Source organism: Hydra viridissima, unplaced genomic scaffold, assembly GCF_058129835.1.
Source record: "Hydra viridissima isolate aposymbiotic clone 2 unplaced genomic scaffold, HvirCarnegie_v1 scaffold_18, whole genome shotgun sequence".
Lineage (NCBI taxonomy): Eukaryota > Metazoa > Cnidaria > Hydrozoa > Anthoathecata > Hydridae > Hydra > Hydra viridissima.
In genome coordinates, this window is record NW_028324317.1 from 1,339,684 (window position 1) to 1,358,968 (window position 19,285).

The following is a 19,285-nucleotide window of genomic DNA, read 5'->3' on the forward strand; positions in this document are numbered from 1 at the left end:
CTCATGCACAAAAATTACACTCACTTTTTTCAGTCCTTATGGGGTTTTTCATTTTAGACCGTTTTCTACGTATAAAACGACTATTTTACTCGTTTAATTACAAAATTCGATCGTTTTATTTAAGTCATATGGCTTCACTTCATTGATGGCTCTTGCTATATGAATATAGAAAAGATCTTACCGATTTAAAAACGTAAAATGACAAACAATATTTTTGATGGCTCGTGGTATTTAAACGAATGAAATTAGATGAAGTTTAAAAATAAATCAAAGCTAAATCAAACTTCTACGCACAAGTGCTTACTTACTCAAAACTTTTCTGATTGAACAAAAAAAAAAAATCACACCAGCCTCGTTTTGAAGATGAAAGATTTTTGCTCGGTAATTTTTAAGTGATTTAGTTTGGTTTCTTTTTTGTTTTTTCTCGTTTATTATGCAACTATGCTGCGTGATTCAGTTGCATCCTTACTGGATTGACGGTTTTTGTTTTAAACTCATTCATTACATAGGTTCAAGAAAAACTAGACAAATTATGGTTCAGATCATCAAGAAGCCGTTCTAAACATGTTAATACAACGCAGGGAAAAAAAATGGAGATCTTAGAGCACAGTGTAAACCAGTACGTAGTTTACAGCCGAAACCAGTACGAAGTTTATAGAAAAATTAGAAATGGTAGATATATCTTCAATAAAGGTAGATACAGAAACTGTGTTTTTTAATGTTGTGTTAAGATCTGTATGTTGCCCTCCAAATTTCTACATAGTCACTGAAGGTGAAAATGTTCTATCAATTCGCGCCGTTGCATTGTTAAATGTTCTACATAACATTACAATGAATAATATTTCAAATTTATTTTCATTTTAAAAATATCACGAAAATCGATTAAAAACTCTGGTTTAATTTTTCTCTTTTTTTTTTAACACCTCCCCAGTAAACATTAAGTAGTCGGACCGGCGGAGGACCGCTCTCAGCACTTATGCCGTGCCGACATAAATGCTGACAGCGATATAAATACGATGTGCAAGACATGCACGGCCGCCCGCTGAGCTGCCGTGCTGTCTTGCACATCTTATTTATATCGGTACGTTTATATGCAAGCTGAAGGCGGTTCAAAAGCGGACCGGTGGCGGCAAAACGCCAACTTTTTAACAACGGGCCGTTGGCGGCAAACCAATGTAGGTACAATAGCGGTTCAATATAGGACCTTTAATGGTTTTTAATACCCTTTCTAGGGATAGATATACTTGTTTACTTGCATTTTTTATTTTTTTTTACATACTATTCTATTGCAAAGTTAACTGATAATTATATTTTTTAAGTAACTGAATCCTAAGAATGAGCATTTTTAGTTTAAGATTGCAACAGGGTGACACAATCTTGGCAAAACACAGCCGATACCTTTGACCAAATGCTTAGATATATAGACACAAATAAATTCATAGATCAAATAAGAATATTAAAGGTACTCAGAAATACTAAAACATTTTATCATCAAGATATTACAAATTACATAATAAAGTCATAAAGAAATTGTTATCAATAAATATAATATACAAGAAATTGGCCGGTTAGTGTTTAATTTGTGTTTGCTGATTAATTCTTCAAATATCAGCAGTTTATTTTGAAATCTTCTTAAGTGCTTTAGCTTTAAGCCATGTTTATCATCATTTCGATCAGATGCAATTCAAAATAGGCAAGTCATTTTGTAATAAAAATCACTTTACGTTACTTTACTCGTCTACAGGTTTCTAATTTTGCCCTGAAAACAGATATATAATCATAATTAAGCAATCATAAATTTAAGAGATATTGCAACGAAGGTATTAAAAAAACACTATGAATCACTATACTAACACTATATAAGACAATAGAACACTACCCTTCTCAGGCTTTACATGCATCTTTTGAAGGTGTCTCACTGCAAGTTTTTAGCTTGGAATTCTCTTTTCATGTATGCCTACATGATAAATACAAATAGAGTTTGCATATTGAACATAGTTTTCACTGTACAAACAAAAGCATAACTTAATGTAATAAACGATGAAAATTTCCTGAAAAAATAAAAAATGCTATAAAGAGGCGAATAACTGGCATATAAATGGTTGAGGGTTGTAAATAAGTATATTAAACAATTTTTTTTCATAAAATAAATTACCAGCAAGCATATAAAGAACAAAAACCTTTACTTATTACTCATATATATATATATATATATATATATATATATATATATATATATATATATATATATATATATATATATATATATATATATATTTACATATATATGGACTTAATAAAATTTAAGATCTACATGTTTTCTTTTTTTAATTTCTAGCTTAATTGCTTTAGATTTTAAATGGTTTCTTATATAATGTGAGGGCGGCGGATTTTATTAATTTCTTTTCTATATTAAGGATGTGGTTATTAAATGTGACTGTGGTGGTTGGTTCTGTGTAAGTGTAATGGTAGTGCAAAAATAGAGAGTGATAAAATGTGAGGTAGGACTGTCAGTGAGTAACGCAGATGTGGTAAAAGCGCGATAGGAGCATCAGACTTTTTAATAACAATAGTTAACGCATAAAGCAATAATCAAATTTCTAATAATGATATATACAAATTAAAATACTGGTTTTTCTTCTCTTACTTTTTTTTCTTAATAATTATTCTCAATTATTTCTCATCAATATATATATTCTCTTCATATTAACTCATACAAATAACAATACATTAATACTTATAACAACGCAAATTGAAAGTTACTCAAATACATTTCCTCACCAAATCCTTCTCATAAGTTCCTCTTTAAATTGTTCATAAATTCTTTTAATTAAGTTCTCTTTAAACCTTCAAAAATCCTTTTCTAATAAAATCCTCTTTTAAAATCTCTTAAAATCTCTTAAAACTTTTTCTTTCTCTTTTAAAATCCTTTTTTATAATCTTTCATAACTCTTTCTTAATACATCTTCAAAAACTCTCTTTAAAACACTTCATCAAAATTTTCCCGAAAACATCTCTCTAAAGAGAGGCCTCAAGAAAATCTACTAAAATCTCCCCAAAAAATCTCCAAAAAATCTCCAAAAAATCTAAAAGATTTTCTCAACCGTTCCTTTTCTGTCTGTCCGCAGGTGTTATTTTGAATTCTCGTCCAGACAATAGATTTCTTTTTCTTCAAGTTCGTTCAGTACTTTAGTTTCAACTGCTGAGTCATGGTATTCTTTAAAACAAGTTTTGCTAGTTTTCTTTTTATTAGTCTTTATATCAGAGTGGCTATAGAACTTTCTAGAACTTTACAAATTAAAATCATATCATTGTGTTTCAAGTCGTGTTTGCGAAACAGTTTTAATCATTTATGGTGTGACTTATTCATTTTTCATGTTATTAGACATGTGTGTCCACCTGGTGTTTTTTTTGGTTGACTCACTCTTTTCCTCGTTCGAATTTAGCGTGTTTGAGTCGGGTAAAACTTAAAGATAATGTTTAAATTTTCCTCATCTTCCCTCCTCACAATAATGTTCTTTCAACATGCTTTTCAAGTAACAATAACCATTCATGTTCCAAAATAAACGATTAAGATTGTTAATTCAGCATGCAAACTTTCCTCACCTTATTCCCCGTAAACTTCAATGTTTAATCTCCATTTTTGAATAACTTGAAGAATATGGGTTTTAAGCAAATGCATCATTGGAGTTACAGATGCATTTGGCATAGTCAGTTAATAAAAATTCATAACATTGTGGATTGCTCATTCTAAAATTAAATTATTTACTTATATGAAAAAAATTTAAAATAAATTAATTTAAATAAGCTAACCAAACTTCTAACTAAATAAAAGCAATCAGCAATAATTGATACTTTTCAAAGAATCTCAAATATGGTATTTTACAATCTGCCAAACTCAAAAGATTTTAAATACCTACCTTGTTCCTGAATATCATTCTCTTGAAAAGAATGCTGCAAGCTGCTCATGAACTTTAGACATTTTGAATAATATTGAAATAACTCTTTAAATTTCTGGCTTACATTATAGTAAATGATCATCCGTGTGAAATTTTGGAATTGCACAAATTAAGCAAAGTTTGAGGCTAAATTTCATATATTTTATATACTTTATTAAAATTTTATTACTCTTACTCTATTTAAAATCTCCAACAAACTAGGATTCAGATCAAGTTCAACATGGTGATTAAGTACTTTGCTGTCATTTGTGTTTATATCTTTTAGAAAAGATGGATGAAGGAATGGATATGTTTAATATAATTTACTGAATAGTTTCTTGCTATAAGAATTTCTATAAAAATGCCAGTCGAATCTTTAGCTTTGCATATTACATTTAAAAGATGCGTTAGTAAAATATGTATTGTTATTATAAGGTTAGAATATATTTTTGTCGAGTACAAAACTTCACATGAAGAACCAAGAAAATTTTACCGCACATAATTTTAAACTGAAGAGTTGTTACAATTAATAAAGAAAAAGTCATCGGTAAAATTTATTTGTGCCAAAAATTGAAATATACAAAAACCAAACATAAAAAATAATGAGATATGATCAAAGTTGATAGAAAAAACATTTTAAAATAAAATTAGCCACGATAAACATCCACGATGTAATTTTGATTTGATAGATAGTTGCAATTATGACATGAAATACAAGTTAAAGCAATATGATAATAATCTTGCAAATTTAAATGGTGAAGAAGAAAAATTAAGCGTATAAACAAGACGATTAAATGTCTTACTGTCTACAAAAAATCTAAATAAGTCTACAAAGAAAATAATTTTTTTGAAGATAAAAACAACAAAAAAAAATATATAAAAACTTCTCAAAATGGTATTTTCAGCACTGCAAGAAGGAAAATTTTTATTTTAAAGTTTATTGCATCTTTTAACAAATTATACATTAAACCACATGAATTAAGAATATCAAAGGTTGCATAATTTGCATAAATAAAATGATATGAATAAAGATGTCAAACGTTGCATAAAGTTTTGTTGTATGAAAACGTTATGTACAAGTATGATTTGTAAGTTTTAGCGTCAAAGAATGGCTTAAGTTGTTAAAGCTTAAAAGAATCAATGACCTTAAATCAAAAAGATAATTTATTTAAGCTTTATATATAAAATATTTGCGACAGAAACTAATATGTCGATAATAAGAAATGTATTAATAGTGTTAAGCATTATTGAAACAAATAAAGCTTCTTGCAAAAATCTTCTTATGATATATAAACAATATGTTTAAACCTTTTTTTTATCGTTGTATCGAATTTTATGGTATAATTAAAAAATAGATTTTCATAATCTCAAATTTGAACTTTAAAAGATAAGAGTGTCATAAAATTAATGAGTGAAGAACTGATAGAGATTGATAATAGATTAAGATGATAGGCTGATTGTGGGACAGATTTAATTTAGTTGTACATATCTAGACATAAATGCTTGCTAAACGAAAATTATGATGAATGTTTGAATAGTGAATTCTTAAATACATCATTAAAAGTAGAACAGCACAGAATTTTAGATTTAAACGAAAAGTTTGTTAATAAAATTATGGATGTTTTTAAAGATTTGTTGAGAAAACAAGAAATATTCATGCTCATTTTACTCTAAATGATTTACTACGATATGAGGATTATGATGGTATTTTATTTGCTCTTCTAACACATCAGGTTTTAAGAATTGCAAGTGAATTACTAGGAGTAGAAAATCAAGTTTAAATAAAACTACTGGCACTGAAGTCTCCACACAAAAATTATCACAAAGAAATTAATATAACTATGGGTATAAAACAACTGAAGCCTAATATACGATTAGAAGATGGATTTTTTGATAGACTTGTCTTATTTTTGTGCACCGCTCCAGGGAACTGAAAGTGTTTGCGCAAGAAGAGTTTCAATTTTATTATTCATATAAAATATGAAACAGAAAAATTTGTTTAAAAAAGCTAGTCTTTTTTAGAAAAACAAAAGCAACTTGAACAATATTTAATGACAATCGTTTAGATTTAAAAACAAAATCAAATCAATACATGAAAGACATTGCCAATTTAGATTGTACAAATAAAAAAAAAATTTTAGTAACTTTGTTGAATATCTTGTACAGATCTGAATGACTCTTTAAATCAAATAAAAAAAGGATCAATTCTTTTCTAAAATCTGTTATTAAGAATCTTGCATATCATGAGCAAAAAAAATATCTTTTTGAGTTTCTAACTTTGATTTGTTATTTATAGAAATTAAAGAGAATTCTTTTAGTGCTGAAATCATGTGTATTTACGCCAGAAATTGACATATTCAACAAATATAGAAAATAATAAGTAGACGAAGATAACAGGAAGGAATTGTTAAATATTATTCCATTTTATAGAGTGAACGAGAAGAAAATTCTAAACACTTTATCAAAAGTGGGATCTTAATATGTTTTTTGGAAAAAAACACAAATTTAAGGCTGGTGAATGAAGGATCAAGGAATTGAATGAAATCAGATTTTGATAAAAAATTTTATTTAAGCTTTTATATAATTCGCTTTACTCTTTTTATTCATTTAAAAATTACCCTTACAGCTCTATTTTATCTTTGGCAGACTTTGTTTATACGTAAAAAAAGTTTAAAATTACTCATTTCTCATTTTGAAAAGTGTTTTTAAAGTCTAATTTTTACTGGTATTTTTTATTGTTAAATTTACTGAATTTATTTAGATATTAATAAAAAAATTAATTTTTTGTTATTTGTATTTAAATCGTTCTTACGAATCGTAAACGTAAATATTAAATTAATATGTTTATGTGGTTTTGTAAATTTTGAAAGAATGAAGAATAAAGAAGCTTCTTTTATCAACAGAGCATTTTATTTCATATCTATAAGAAAAATATCATTATGAACTTAAAATAAAAGATAAAGAATTTTTTTAGGTATTTTATAAAAACAGATATTATTTAAACTCATAATTCGACTTTTTGATGTAAATTTCTAATTAAATATTTGTATTTACATTTCAAATATATTTGTATTTAAATACCTTGTTAACATATAAAGTTTAAATTTGTAGTTTGAATTTCTAATTTTTTTAAAAATAAAACTACTTATTTAAACTTTGAACTTAAGATGCAAATTTCGCTTTCTGATTTTCAAATCTCACGTTATTATTTCTAATTTAGCTTTCTAATGTAACATTCTAATTAATATTTCTAGTTTAAAGTTCTAGATTGAGTTTCTATTATAATTTCTTACATAAGCTTCTAATTATCTCAGTTCATTATGATAAAATATGTTTAATTAAAAATTTTACATTAATCCTCTTATTTAAATTTCTAATTAAAAATTCTAGTTTAAGTTTCAAGTTTGATTTTCTATATTAATATCTATAATAAGTTTCGAATTTAAAGTTCTAGTTTAAATTTCAAATACAAATTTCTAATATCAGTTTTTTCTTTATTTTTTTAAAATTTAGTTAGAATTTTATTTTAAAATTCTAACTAAATTTTCTGAATTAAATTTACAATTCAAATTTTTAACTTAGATTGTTAATTTAACTTATTAAAATCTGAATTTATTACATCTGACATAAGTTTCTAATTAATGTTTCTGGTTTATTTTTCTAATTTAAGTTTAAAATTTAGGTTACTAAAACTTTTAATTTAAATTACTAACTTAAACATCAATCTTAGACTTTTACCTTATTTAAACTTATTATTATTACAAATCTTCTTTGAACTTAAAATTTAAGTTTCTATTTTAAATTTCTAATTTAAATTTCTTTTTTGATTTCTAGTTCATATTTCTAAATTAAATTTCAAAACTAAATTTCTAAGCTAAATTTCTAAATTAACCTTCTAAAGTAAAATTCTAAATAAAGTTTCTAATTAAAATTTATGATTTAAGTTTTCTTGTTAAAACTTAACTTGAAATTTCAAGTTGAAATTTCTAATTTACATATCTTCTTTAAATATCTGCTATAACTTATTTCAATTGACTCTTTCTATCAAGTGCTTCTTTAAATTTCGCTTTTAAATTAATTTTTTATACTTCCATTTTATGTTTCTAATTTCAATTTTTTAGAGTTTTGAGGTAAATTATAGTTTAATAAATTTTTATTTGAACTGCTAATTTATACTTTTATATTGAAATTCTAAGCCAATACCACTAACTTAAACTTCTGGCAAATTTTTTTTCCGAGCAATTTTTCTTAAGAACGTTTCTTCTAAAAAATTTTTTTTATATGAGTGTGTTTTTTAAACTTTTTCTATAAATTCTTTAATAAATGAATAAAAAAAAATCTTCTATTTCATATCTTCTTTATATTTCGTTTTTATGCTTGTATTTCGTATAATTTCTTCATTAGAATTTTGTATTTAATTTAGCCACTCACATTTTATGCTTTTTTATTTTCTTTAAATTTCTTTTATCAATTTTTTCCTCTAAGTTTAAATTGCGTATTGTGGAATATTGTGGAATAGTTTATCAATTATTAAGTTTAGAATTTTATTTTAAAGTTCTAAGTTAAATTTCTAACTTACATTTTTGATTTAACTTTCTAATTAAAATCTGAAATTACATCTAATAAAAGTTTCTAATTTTGATTTCTATTTTATATTTCTATTTTTTATATTTTATATTATGCTTCTGGTTTAAATTTCTAATTGAATTTCTAATACAAGTTTGCAATTTAAATTACTATTATTTTTAATTTAAATTACTTACACAGCTTAGATTTTTACCTTATTTAAACTTATTATTACTATTGCAAGTTTTATTTAAAATTCAAATTTAAGTTTCTATTTTAAAGTTATTATTTGACTCTCTTCTTTATATTTTGTAGTATTTTCTCGCAATCAACAAGTCACTAAATAGCAATAATCTTCTCTCCTGGGGCCAATGCTATAAACAATTCGAAGTTTTTTTCGAGAAAAAAAATCTTTCGTAAAAACGCAATTTTTCACGTACGAAAAAAAGTTCGTAATCTCGAAGAATTTATCGCTGTTTGTATTTTTTTCGGCCATTGCTATAAAGCATAAAACGTATACGTCACTAAAATTCACGAACTTTTTTTATCCGTAATATATAGTAGTAATATAATAGTAATTTTTATTGTAATTTTTATTTAGTAGGCCTACTTAATAAATTTTATTAGTCATTAAGTATGCTGTGCTCTCTATTCTATTTTTATGAATATTTATATATTCCAGTATTTGGTGTTTAAAAAAACTGTGTAAAATTAAAGTAGGAACATGGATTTAATTTTTTCGGATTGAAGACTTAGAATTCGAAGTTGCAGAAAATGAACTTCGCCACCGATTGCCTCGAGAGGTTGGTGTTTAAAACATTACTTAAAATTACTATATATATATATATATATATATAGTAATTTTAAGTAATGTTTATATATATATATATTTTAATGATTTTTTATCGAACAAAATCAGAAATCATACTAAATAGACGCAGAAATTGTATTTTTGTTTTGTTTTTCAATATCATTTTAGTTTAATGGTCGCTTTTTTAACAAAGATGTTTCTGACAACGTTTTTCGAGAGCAGTATCGAGTCCCAAGAGCTGTATTAGATTTTTTAGAAACTAGGCTTAAAGATGATTTGCAACATTACACTAAGCAAAATAAAAGCATTTCAGTACTTTTCCAAATAATGGTATTTCTTCATTTTATTGGCACAAATGTTTTTTTTCATGTTCTCAGAGACTGTCATGGAATCTTTACCAACACAATTTATCGTATTATACAGTGTAGGAGAAGCTATTTTCAATGTTAGTGTATTAAGTTAATAAAACTATTGGAAGTATATATATATTTACATATATATATATATGTATATATATATATATATATATATATATATATATATATATATATATATATATATATATATATATATATATATTATATATATATATATAAAATTGATATATACTATACATTACATCATGTTATCATTGTTAATTTTATATACTGTAATATATCTCTGCTGTTTTTGAATATAATGATTAAATTGCCATTATTATTACCCTTGTTATATATCATTAGCACTGTTAGTAATTTACTTTACATTAGTTTATAACTATTTGTATATAAACTTGAATGTAAAATCTTTATTTAGAAATATAATTGATTGATTACATACTTATATTATGTTAATATATACTATATATTACATACTTATACTATAACATTTGTAAATATATATATATATATATATATATATATATATATATATATATATATATATATATATATATATATACATACATACATACATACATACATATATATACATATATATAAAATATAATCTAGCAATACATATTTTTATTTAAATAGTTTGCTAATTAAAACATACTAAGCTTCCCAAGAAGAACCTCTTTGTTTTCTCTGATCTTTATTGCTAGTAACATTTTAAGTTCTTTAGACAGCATTTTATATTGTTGTGTATTTGTGTATTATTTTGTGTGTATTTGTGTATTATATGGCATATTTATCGACTATTTATACTTTTCTTTAGTCAAACACTATGAAAAATTTGTTTAACCAAAATTACTATAAAAAACCTTCATAAATAAGTATGGAATTTTAAATTCATGCATTGTTAACGAAGCACAACAGGAACTGAATAATCGATTAAATGCAGATTTTAAGTAATTAGTTTATTATGAAGTTACCAAAATCCTTTTAAGTTTTATCTATAAAATATCTACATAAAAACACAAACAAAGAATGTTCAATGATTTTGAAGCGCTAACGTTGTTCCAACAATAGCCGCCAAAAATCACGAAGAAAATATCTAAAATTGAGATAAAAAATCTATCTGAAGTTTTTTTTCGAAAAAACGCATTTTTTATCTGAAAAGGCGATTCCCTTGTTCGTTTATAGCATTGGATTTAATAGCGAAGTTTTTATCTTAAAAACGGAGTTTTTGAATGTTTATAGCAATGGACTTTTTTTTTCTTTGCTTTTTACGGTAAAAACTTCGTGTTTTACGGAAAAAACTTCGTTTTTTATGTTTATAGCATTGGCCCCTGTCCTTTTTTACAAATTTTCTCCTTTATATATACCCCATGCTTTTTCCAAAATATCCTTCCACAAACCGTCATAAATCACCACAAACACATATTTACAATTCGTATTGGTAAAAACTATTAAAGCTATTAAATCCCTAACGCCATCATATGTTCTAGAACTTTCCGGAACTACACTCCTCCTTGATCCTTACGGATCATCCAAATAGTAATCAAAGTATTTCGAAGGCATGCGCCGTTCCCGACCACTCCGTCGCAAAAGCATGTCGATTTCTTGGGGTCTATATTCAGCTTCGATATTTTCCTCGTTTGTCTCTAATACATTTTTAATTGGATCTCCTTGGTTTTCAGCGTTCACTTGATTAGTTTCAACATTCATCTCTAATTCCACATCAGGGATAATGTAGGACTGAATATCATTTCCAGGTCTAACGTGTTTCACATGACGCGGAATGCCGTTCACTTCTACGGTTTGGTTTAACGCATTCCGAGTTACCGTAGCTGGTTGCCACTTTGTATGGCACCTTGCATTTGGTGGTTTCAGCCAGACTTTATCGCCAACTCGAAATCACTCATTCATGACATTTCGTGCAGGAAGATTCTCTTTTTTCAATCCTTTCACACCAATGGGATAGCTGTATATTTTGCCCATCGGGCTTGCACCATTTTTGTCGGCTGAGACATCGTACCAATATAGGGCTTCCGGTATCGACATTTTTGATCGTTCTGCTATTCTCTTGATCATACGGTGGTTTCTTTCCACAATTCCATTTCCTTCAGGATAATAAGCGGCTCTATATCTAATTTGCACTCCCCAACTATCAAGGAAACTCCTTATCTCTTTAGTTTTAAATGTTGGCTCATTGTCAGTTAATATCTTAGACGGTGCTCCACGTTCACAAAAAACAAGACGGAGTATTCGGACTATGGCAACACTTCCGTATGAGCTCAATAATTGTCGCCACAACGCGTATTTTGAAGGTCCACAATCAATTAGACTCAAAAACTTGTCAGTGCCATAATGCGTGATATCCATGGCCAATCTCTCCCAGTTTCCTTCAACATCCAAATTCCCTTTTTCCCCCCGTATTGGCGCTGGATCTATTGACTGACATTGTTCGCAATTTTTTATCACATTTCGAACATCGTTTTCAGTAGCAGTCGGAATTGTTTTACGAACAAAGTTTAACGTTCGATTCACTCCAAAATGTCCAGTTCTTTTGTGTATATCAGAAATCGTAGCTGCGACTCCCACACAACTATTCCGACACTCTGGCACAGTCAGTTTGTTGAGCCATCTGCTGCGAACTCTAGTTAATGCGTCGGCCAAATTATCTTTAGAAGGAATGAGTTTCACCTCGACGCTAACATCGTATTCTTCAATTAGTTGTTGCAACACGCTCAGTCTTCTTCGAATCAGCATTTCACCCGTCGCTTTTGATCTCAACCTTGATTTTCCCATAAGGGCGTCAGAAACCCAGTGGTACACAGTCATGGAATCAGTAAAAACAGTCACTTTCTTCAGCTTCCACATCAGAGCCATATTCATTCCCCGTATCACAGCGTCTAATTCTGCCATGTTTATATGAACATCAGACGTTTTTTTTCGCAGCCATGTCGCATCCTCCACAGTAGTCTCCCCAACTTGAATAAGAGCACCAATCGCTAAAGAACTGGCATCAACCCACACTTTTCCATCATCACCACGCACAGCCCAATCACCACAAGCAGGCTCGCAGCGTTCTACCTCAGCAAATACTTCCTGAAGCACCCACTTAACGTTCTCATCACAAACTTCATCGTCCCAACCCGTCGTCAGACTGACAGCTTTTCTCTTCAAGAGACTAAAAATCACTCGCAGCCAACCAGACACGGGTAAATGTCCTACCAACTGTCCACAGATTGAAAACATAACTCTCCTGGTTAACTTTTACGAGATAGCATCAACCTGATTCCCTCTGGACCTTATCAGTTTGTTACCAACCTTGCGCACACACAATCCCAACACACGAACTCCATTATCATCAATCTGCTCACCATCTTTACTCTCTAAACCATATTTCAAAAAATGCCTCTTGACATAATCAAGACTCACCACACTTTCGTCTACGAAAATGTCGTCTACATAAGCAGACGTTCCCCTCTTCACCAATTCGTCTTGATCAATGACGGCACTCACAACGGATTTCATGATCATTGGCGCAACATTCAATCCGAAACCAAGTCGTGTCAAGCAATACTTTTTATTTCGAAACACCACTGTTTGGAACGGCCAAAGAGATTTATCAGTTTTTAGTTGAAGATAAGCCTTGCGTAAATCGATGATTGCTGGTTTGTTACCCATCCTTCTCCATTCTCTAAGCTTTTCGACACACACATCTGCATCTCTCGTGTATGCCTCAATGAAATCATTAGTATCTCTCCAGTCTAGAACAGGTAGAATTTTTTTGTCTTTGTTTCTCTGAATGACAGCTATTAAGGGAATCTGCCCTTTGGGCGGCCTCAATTCATTTTCGTCATACTCTAACAGCCATTTCCGATCAATCCAATCCTGTAGTTCGTTTTCATAGTCTGCTCTAGTGTATGGTGGAATTCCGTACTGTGCCACTTTATTATACAATCTGGTGGGGCCTTCTCCATCTCTCCATTTCCATTTGACTCTCCATTCAACACTATTAAAAATTGCTTCATGATCATTCTTTTTAATTTCGATTTTCTTGACTTTGTTCTTACTCGAAGCCGATGCTCCACAGTAACTCAGTCCGAACTTCGCTTTTCCCAAAGGAGAAACGGATACTCCTAGTAATTTAATGGAACTCATTCCAAGCATCATATTAACTCCAAACGGTTGGAAATCCACTAAAATAACATCATCACGTGCTTTATTGCCATCAACCTCAAGAATCACGACCGCTGATCCAGTGCACTGATGAACCTTTCCTTCAAACGTTACTACCTTTTGAGAGTTTGAGTACCTACATTGTTTTTTGGGCAGAAATTTTTATTCAAAATTGTCTTCGAACACCCTGTGTCTACTAAAGCTGTCGCAACCATACCATTAACTTTCAAACAAACAACAGATAATGCGCTCATTCCACCGATGTTCAGGAGCGAGGTAGCGCAAATTCCTCGCTCCTGCAATCGTTTCCCTGCGGCTTCCAGCATTTTGATGCAATATGTCCTTCCTCACCACATTTAAAACATCAAACGGTCTTCGGAGACAAGTTCTTCGCAAGCGAACAGTTCTTTGCAATGTGATTCAAACCTTTACAGTTGTAACACACTAATGCAGCTTTTGTAGCTTGGCGTCTACATACAGCGCCAACAGCATCACTGTCAATCATATTTGCACATTTCATAGCAGCTCTCACTCTGGGTAACATTATATCAATCGGGTCCATTACGGCTCGAAATCTTGATGATAAGACTTCTGGCAAACCCATAACAAATGCCAAACGCACAGACTCCTCTGGTAATTTAGCAAGATAGGCTAATCGTCTTAAATCAGCCAAAAACACATCGACTTTTTCTCCGTCACATAATTTTCGTTTTGTAAACAGTTCATATGCAGTGTAGGCATCTATAGAAAACGCCGCTAATAACCCACGCTCAACTTCCACTACATCTTTTTTGACTTCCGCGGTTGAAGCATCGTACACTGCATAAGCAGCTTCTCTGAGAAGAATCGGAAAAATTAGTTCAAGCTTTAAGTTCTGAATTTCTGCAATCATTTTTGTTCGTTGAATCCAGACAGTAGCATCCGAAGTGCCATCATACGTTTCAAACATATCAAATAATCTCATACCTGGTTCCATACCCGGTTTGCTTGTAGTATTTTCTCGCGATCAACAAGTCACTAAATAGCAATAATTTTCTCTCCTAACTAACTGAATCGCTAACCGCAGAATAGCAACAAGTTCACAAATCCTAATTTTACAGGAAAGACAAAAAACTGTTTCGACCCTTTATTTTTAAACTTTGGGTTTTCAATTTTTTCCTAGTTATTCAACAGTTAGTAGGGGTTTGAAAGATATATAATTTTTTTAATGTATTTTGTTATGAGTGTAGGACACATTTTCAAACATGGACATGATCCCTTTTTGCAGTAAACGAGGTTTAAAAATAAAAAATAAACTACTAAAATCTTAAAAAGTGATTTGTTTAGGCTGCACTAATTAAATAATGCTATTTTATTGTTTTATTATCATAATAAAATGCACACTACAACTTAAGAACATTATTTATTCAGTTGGTTGATCTTCTTGAATGGGCACATTAGTTACAGGCCATAACGTTATTTCATTCCAAAATCGGAGCTTTTCAACCGGAATATAAACCAAAGTTTTCTTTATATCTACAATTTTTAAGTGGTTGATGGATAATACAGCTGAATAAGCTTTATTAGTTGGTAGTTCAAAGTCTCCTATAGTGTTTCGTAAGCGAAAAATGTCACTTATCAATCCAGCAATATGCATACTGCATTCAATCTCCGCAGGTTCATCAGAAGAAACTGACATCTCACGATATTTTGAGATTGAAAATGTTATTTTGTTAGATTTTAGTACCTTTTTTCCATAAGAGTCATTGCTTAAGCATGTTCTCTTGTAAAACTTGGGCCACCAGGCACCGTAGTCAATAAAATCTTCAAATGACATTTTTTTCACATTAAACTTTCCAGGAATGTTTGAAGAACTGTTAATCAGATTAATTACTTCATCAGTTTCATAATATCTCTCTACTTTTTTTAGTTTTCTCCTTATAATTCCAAAATCACGGTCATTAGGCATAAAAGAATGTCCCCTAACAGGAAACACCAAATTTATTTTATCAAATCTCTTAATTTCACAAAGAGCCATCATAAGTCTAACAAGGGTGTGGTTCTTGTTTTGACCAGCACAGTTGTCACCAAAAAGGTGTAAAGTTTTAACTTCATCTGAAATTTTGTTTTTTACATACCACATAAGCATAGAGCATACTTCGTTTGAACCTTTACCTCCTTCGCCTTCATGATAAATAAAAACAGACATTTTTCGGGAAGCAATGTCGTGAATTCCAAAAACGTTTACTATGAGTTTCCTGAAATAATAAGTATCTTGTACGGTACGGTAATGTAACATTAGACATGTAATCTATACATAATCCAACTTGTTTAGCGTCTTTTATGCATTTCTCTGTGGTATCTTTTATTTGGTTGTAAAACTTTTTAGCCCTCCTATTGTGGACCATAAGCTCTGCTATTGCATGTCTTTTTTCATTGTCATTAAGAAAAGGACTTTTTATTTTCAACTTAAGTTCCTCACAAGCAATACATGCGTCTTTTGCAGGTTGACCAAAACGTAATGAGTAATTTTCTTTGAAATAATGCCAGAAAAATTTATATGACAGCCTTTTCTCACTGCCAAGTGTAGCTAAAAGGAAATATTTATGTTTGTTTATAAACATCTCATACATAGTTTTTACGTTTAAATTAGCTGGTAAGTATTCTTTATCTCTTCCAGTATAGTGTTCAGTTTCTCTAGGATATTGTTCAATATGAGCTCTCAAACAAGTGATTACAGCGCCAGGAATGGCATTACCAGAAACATTTCTACCTCTTTTATCTATTGGAGTTTTGCTTAGCTGTAACAGATGTGAGAGTCTGTAACACTGTTTGGAAGTACATCCGTATGATTTCATAAATCCATTTTTACATATCTTAGTACGAACCCCATTGTGCTTAATATGGTACTTCACTACAACAGATTTAGGTTTTCTAGAAGAAGAACCTGGTCTAGATCTTGGACGGTTAACTGGGGAAACCTCCATTAGTGACAGCAAGTAGACGTCTTGTTGTGTTTTAGTTTCCATATCATGTAGCTTGGTAAATATTGCCACCATGTCATCCGCCATGTAACTCTTCAAACAGTTTTTCTTGCAACTGAAATAAAAATGAAAAGGTTAGGTCTATCTACGTTTTAATATCTATGTTTGAAAACACATAAGCTAGGTTTCTACCAAAAACCCTAGGCATTTCCTAATTAATCAGAAAATTAGACTACTAATAGTAGTACTAGTTGTTGCATGGCTTTATTTATGTAGTTTTAATGTAACCTAGCTTTGTTCAAATATCATAAATGCAAAATGTTATGACACATAATCAAACACAGCGGCCAGAAATCTACAAATGTTGTGCATTTCCTTCAGCCAATTTATCTTATGCAAAAGACACGAAAGATAACAGTATTTAAAAAACTTTGTAGATGAATATTACTGAAATATTATAACAATTAATACAAATAAATCGATAACAGTTTACCTGCAAACATTAGATGCTGGTTTCTTGGCAGGTATTGTTTTTCCAACCATGTTTATATGTTCTTTTCCTGCCACTTTAGCCTTCTTAATTACATTCCTTTTATATCTTTCGGAATTAACAACTCCTTTCTTTCTTCTCTTTAAAGAATTGTCATCTTCATCTGAATAACTCATTATTAACAAAGAAATTTGTAAGTCGCAAGCAAAATGCTATTATTTTATGTTACTAATGTTTACCGCAGAAAAGGAACAAGTCCCGGACGTGTTTCCTTTCTGCGGTAAACGCAAAATTCAAACTGGTGCCATGCCTATAAAAATTATAGCAGGTTTATCCCTTTTAGCAGTAAATAGTTTGTCTACCTTTTCAAAACTGATTTATGTTAAAAAGTCATTTTTGAATTTTTTGGACTTGTTTCCTTTCTGCAGTTAGCAGTTCAACTGTCCTTTTTTACAAATTTTCTCCTTTATATATACCCCATGCTTTTCTCAAAATATCCTTTCACAAACCGTCATAAATCACCACAAACACATATTTACAATTTTTATTGGTAAAAACTATTAAAGCTATTAAATCCCTAACGTCATCAAATGTTCTAGAACTTTCCGGAATTACATATTTCTAAATTAAATTTCTAAATGAAATTTCTAAATGAAATTTCTAAATGAAATTTCTAAATGAAATTTCTAAATGAAATTTCTAAATGAAATTTCTAAATGAAATTTCTAAATGAAATTTCTAAATGAAATTTCTAAATGAAATTTCTAAATTAAATTTCTAAATTAAATTTCTAAATTAAATTTCTAAATTAAATTTCTAAATTAAATTTCTAAATTAAATTTCTAAATTAAATTTCTAAATTAAATTTCTAAGTTAAATTTCTAAATTTAATTTCTAAATTAAATTTCTAAATTAAATTTCTAAATTAAATTTCTAAATTAAATTTCTAAATTAAATTTCTAAATTAAATTTCTAAATTAAATTTCTAAATTAAATTTCTAAATTAAATTTCTAAATTAAATTTCTAAATTAAATTTCTAAATTAAATTTCTAAATTAAATTTCTAAATTAAATTTCTAAATTAAATTTCTAGTTAAAACTTCTAATTAAAAATTATTGTGGAAATTTTAGTTGAAATTTCAAGTTGAAATTTCTAATTTTCATTTCTTCTTTAAATATCTGCTTTAACTTATTTCTTTTGACTTTTTCTACCAAGGGCTTCTTTCAAGCTATACCACTAATTTAAAATTTTGGTAAATTTTTTTTCTGAGCAATATTTCTTTAGAACGTTTCTTATAAAAATTTATTTTTATGAGTGTGTTTTTTAAACTTTTTCTATAAAATCATTTATAAATAAATGTAAAAAAATTCCTCTATTTCAATCTTCTTTATATTTCGTTTTTAATTTTCTTTTCCAAATTTCTTCTTTAAAATTTTGTATTTAACTTAGCAATTCACATTTTATGCACTGCTTTTTATTTTCCTTTAATTTCTTGTTTTAATTTTTTGATTTTATGCGTACGGATGTGGAGATGCTTGAATGCGTTGTAAAATGATTGTAATCTGATTTAATTTTTACTTAGCACATACAAATGTACACGCTAAGAAAAAGTTTGCACACGATTTTTTCTGATTATTCTGATATTGAAAGTCGCATACGATGACTTCTGACTTAAAGACCAATTTGTTTTGCCAACCTCATTCTTATTAAACGTAAAGTTTAATCAAGAAAAATAAATTAATTACAATTAATTATACCATTATTATGAGTTGCAATATTTAAATTACTAATGAAATAAATAAATTAATAGTTTAACAAAGATATAATAAATTTAGAAAACCTTTAGTTTTTTATTTCACTTTTAAACAAAATATCATTTGAAACTTATTTAAAACTTCTCCCAAGAGTCTTTTTCACCATTCTAATTTTCCGGCTGTTAAAAAAATTATTTTTAACTTAAAACTCT

At 28.9% G+C, this 19,285-nt stretch overlaps 1 long non-coding RNA gene across 1 annotated transcript in view; it reads left to right on the forward strand.

Moving 5' to 3' along the window:
• The window catches only part of LOC149876754 (uncharacterized), a 250,371-nt gene that overhangs the window by 20,696 nt on the left and 210,390 nt on the right, over positions 1 to 19,285 (forward strand). The gene's annotated exons all lie outside the window — the stretch shown is intronic.